General features: G+C 44.5%; 1 pseudogene; it reads left to right on the plus strand.

Annotated features, from left to right (window-relative positions):
* LOC124727123 overlaps positions 1 to 5,000 on the plus strand; it is a 10,763-nt pseudogene that overhangs the window by 3,549 nt on the left and 2,214 nt on the right.

Raw genomic sequence — 5,000 nt, forward strand, 5'->3', positions numbered from 1 at the left:
CCAAAGCGAAAGCAAAGGGTGCATGGCGCAGGGGGTGCTGCGTCACAGGGGACACAACACCTGTTCCCAAAACACAGTGCGCCGAACATCTTGCGCACTGATTCCGACGGTCTTGCTCGCCGGGGTGGGATTCCGGCCTGAGCCGTCAAGTGTCCTTCGCCGTGTCTCTGGTTCTCCGAGACATGATCTGCCAAGCCGGGGTGTGGTGACATGTCCCCGGCTAGGTTAGCTGGGTCCAGACCCCTGAAAGTCTGGGTGACCGACCCGGCACCTGAGTAGGGCCGGGTCCTTGGCCATGAGTGGGAGCTCGGCCTAGTAAGGGGCGAAGGACGGAAGGTGAATCCGCCTTCCCGGAGTGCGGGGGGCACTTGCCGGGGAGGGAGGGATGAAAACTGCGATGGCAAGGCCGTCGAAGAGGACGAGTGTGTTGGAAACGGCACGCTCAACCTAGCAGCTCACGTGTGCCCTTGGTCCAGGGGCGGGACCGGTGGGCGAGCTGCCATTAGCCCCCCCCCATGCCAGAGGTGCCGGTCGGGGGTAACAGACGGGCCCCAATTTTTTCACTCTTCTTGGCAAACATGGCAGAACAAACGGAGAGTGAATCGGCGCTTTCGGAGCATGATGCTCTTATTGACGAGAGAAATCCGAATCAGTCAGTTATGGAAAGACATGCCTCCTTCCTCCGATTATTGGATCGGAGTGTCAGGCATGGAAAAATAAATGCCGACCAGATTAGGGCATTGAAAGAGGACATAGCCAATTGGGCTCTTGCCCACGCTAAACTAGAAGGACAGTATGCGGAAGTGAAAGCCGAAAATGAGCGGCTCCGCAATGAACTACAGAAACCGCAAAGGTCGTATGCTGCAGTTGCAGCAGTGACCCAACCTAAAAAGACAGTTCAAGAAACAATAAGACAGAACATAGAGAAAACTGTACCAACCATTTTTGTCAAACCGAAAAAAGGTGAAGACGTTAAGAAGGCTAAAGAGAATTTTGAGAAAAGTATTAATCCGAGAACAGACAAAATTAAAATAAACAATGTCAGAACGACCAAAAACATACTAATAGTTGAATTAGCCTCAACTGAGGACTGTGACAAACTATTAGCAAACAAGAAATTAAATGACTCCTTTGTTTGCGAGAAACCAAAGAAACGAAGACCACTTATGATGATGTACGACGTCCCGACGTACATGTCGCAGGACGACGTCATCAATTTTTTTTTTTTTTTTTTTTTTTTTTTTTTTTTTTTTTTTTTTTTTTTTTTTTTTTTTTTTTTTTTGACAAGAAAATGCAGATGGAGAGCGGAGATAGAAAGCAAGAGGTGCCCAAGACACAACGAGAAACACTGATACAAGACAAGAAACAAAATACAACAAGGGATGTACAAGTACAAACAATAAGCATGATAGACGCACAAGTACAAACAATGAACACGCAAGAAGCACAAATACAAACAGAAGGGCGACCTCGGTCGCCCATTTTTCATGAAAAGAAAATGCCGATGGAGGGCAGAGATGGGCGACCAGAGGCGCCCAGGACACAACACACTACACCAACACAGAGACAAAACAAAGACATAGAAAAGAACAACATAGGAAAGAAATACGGACGACCTCGGTCGTCCGTTTTTAATGAAAAGAAAACGCCGATGAAGGGCGAGGACGGACGACCGAGCTCGCCCAAAAGAGACCACTCAGAACACATAAAAGATAAAAACAATCAGTCAAGCAAGAGTGACACATATAATGCAATGGACCCAAAGAACACTTATAAGATATGCGAAAACGCACTGCAGATGGCAAGACTAGAAGAACCCGGTCTGCTAACCACTGCATTACGCCAACTAGTGAGAGTGGGGCACACAAACGGCTCGAGAATTACTTATCCAGCTTTGGCGGACGTTGACTGCATTCAGCTAGCCGCGGCCGGAATCCCCACGGAACACGAACAATTACAGGAAATAGTAAAGCAAGTATACGAAAGAAGAGGCGTAAAATACAATTTGGAAAATATATATATACAAATGGTAACAACATACGGCCGAATAGGGTTTGACCCCAATAAGACATGGCCAGAAGATCATTACCATACATATCATCCGTAATGGATCTTTTAGTTCTCCAAATTAATACAATGAGAAGCGTACAAGTAAATTACGAGTTGCGTAAATTAGCAGAAGAACATAAAGCTGACATACTATGCTTGCAAGAACCGTACTCCCGGGAGGGTAAAATCCCAGGAATGACAGCCACGGCTCAAATAATTATGAAGGGAGAAAGACCAATGTCTGCAATAGTAATTTTAAATAGTAATATAAGAACAATAGTATTAAATCAATTTACAAATGAACATGTTGTAACAATCGAAGTACACGCCAAAAACACTAAGTGGTATTTAGTATCAATATATTGTCAGTATAGAGAGCCAATAACTATGTACCTAGAACAACTAAAGGAAATATGTAGAACTCTACAGGGCCATCAAGTAATCATAGCAATGGATGCAAACGCAAAGTCATTCCTGTGGCACAGCGGAGAACAAGACGAAAAAGGTCAGGAATTAGAAGATGCAATAAGTGAATTAAATCTAGATATAATAAACGCACCTAGCGAGATACCAACATATTCAAATAGAGCAGGGGCAAAAACAAATATAGATGTAACACTGGCAAATAACAGGGCTACCAATAAAATAGATAAATGGGAGGTATTGGAGAATGCAACGACCAGTGATCATAATGTAATAAAGTATATATTAAAATCAGAACAGAATGTGGCGCCACAGGAATGGCTTTCAGAATATGACTATAAAAAGGTAGACTGGGAAAGACTCTCCCGGGAGTACAGCCCGCCAGAGCTGGATGAGGATCTCGAGGTTGATGAAACAGCGGAGCAGATAGTTCAAAGTATAAAGGAAGTAATAGAAGCAGTCGTACCAAAGAGAAGCAGAGTCCAAAGCGTGCACCCGGCACCATGGACTCCAGAACTAAGTGACCTACGTCAGGCTACGCGCAGGGCAAGACGCAGGTATCAGCGCACATTTAACCCACAAGACAGGGAGCATAGACTGCGTATATACAGACAACTAAGGGAGAGATATAAAAGAGAAATTATAGAAGTTAGAAAAAGAAGCTGGGAAAATTTCGTAAGAAATAACCTGGCAATGGATCCCTGGGGAAAGCCATACAAGTTAGCTAGGGAAAAAATAAGAGCTCCAACAGTCTTATCATCTATAAGAATACCAGGCGAAAATAGAATGACCACAACCAGACAAGAAACAATAACGGTGCTCCTCCAAGCCCTGCTACCGGATGATGATCCCTCTGAGGACACACCGGAGCAGGCGGCTATAAGAGAGAGAGCACAAGAAGAATACAACAACAATACAATGGTCTACCCCTTCTCACCGCAGGAGGTGGTAGACGTAATATCAAACCTAAAAAGAGGAAAATCTCCCGGACCCGACAGGGTCACGGTTGAGGTACTTCAAGCAATAAAAGGAAAAATAGCCCCGATACTGGCAAACCTATATAATAAATGTCTGGAAAGAGGTACTTTTCCAAGGAGATGGAAAAGAGCAGAAATAATAATACTAAAGAAGCCAGACAAGGACCCAACAGAACACAAAGCATACAGGCCAATATGTCTGCTAGATACCTTGGGCAAAGCCCTTGAGAAATTGCTCTGTGCGAGATTGACTGGTCACCGGGAAATGGCAGGAATGCACGAATGGCAATTCGGTTTCCGCCGTGGAAAATCGACGGAAGACGCCATCAACACGGCGGCCGAACTTGTCAGCTCGTCGAACTGCACATATGTTCTAGGAGTGATGGTGGACATCTCAGGGGCGTTTGATAATCTGTGGTGGCCGGCGCTGTTTACCTGCTTGCAGGATATGCAGTGTCCGGCGGCACTATACAGATGTTTCAAGAGCTACTGTAGAGACCGGGTGGTACAGATGACGTCCCCGAATGCGGTTGTGACCAAGAACATCACTAAAGGATGTCCACAGGGATCAGTTTGCGGCCCCGTATTTTGGGATATAAATATGGAGCCGTTGCTGCATTCCCTGCAGCAGGAAGCATCAGTATTGGGAGCCGTTGCATACGCGGACGACCTGCTAATCTTAACGCATGGTAATAGCCGACTACAACTAGAAGGGCGAAGTAGAAATATAATGGATATCCTGAGTGCCTGGTGTAGGAATTCTAAAATGGCAATTGCGCCTCAAAAATCGAACTATATGCTCCTGAAAGGGAAAATGGCAAGAGATCCGTCAATCAGGATCGACAACGCAATTGTAGTAAGAAAAAATGTAAGTAAATATCTGGGTGTCTACCTGGATCAAGGATGGAATTTTAGGACCCATATTGAACAAACAGGAGGAAAGACACTAGCGATAATGCATAAACTAATAAGGATCGGGCAGCAAAGATTTCACTTACCGCCAAATGTTATCAAACTATACCACGGCAGCCTGCTAGTGTCAATAATGGGATATGGATCAAGTTTGTGGGCCCACAGGTTGCGCCTTCTGAAGCCTTCCATGGCTGTGAGGAGAATTCAAAGAAACATACTACTAAGATCAATAGGGGCATTTGGCACAACACCAACAGATGGATTACTAGTTATAATGGGCCTCTGCCCATTAGACCTATTAATAAGACAAAAAGCAGCCAACTATTGGTTAAAAAGGGGAAATTTTGACAAAATCAGGGAAATCATGGGGAAACACCTGGGAAGTAAAAAGGAAATAAAAGAAGAAATAACAAATATATGGCAACAACAATGGGAAAATTCTCAAACAGCAAGAAGGGTTTACAGAATATTTCCAAATATAAAAGAAAGACTAAAGTACAAAAATTTCCAGCCTAGTAAAGGTCTTATACATTTCCTCACAGGACATGGACCCTACCCTGTGTATTTACACAGGATAGGGAGAAAGGAGTCAGAAGAGTGTGAATGTGGGGTCCAGGTGGGCACCCCAGAACATTTAGT

The sequence above is a fragment of the Schistocerca piceifrons genome, unplaced genomic scaffold (genome assembly GCF_021461385.2).
Source record: "Schistocerca piceifrons isolate TAMUIC-IGC-003096 unplaced genomic scaffold, iqSchPice1.1 HiC_scaffold_1084, whole genome shotgun sequence".
NCBI classification, from domain to species: domain Eukaryota; kingdom Metazoa; phylum Arthropoda; class Insecta; order Orthoptera; family Acrididae; genus Schistocerca; species Schistocerca piceifrons.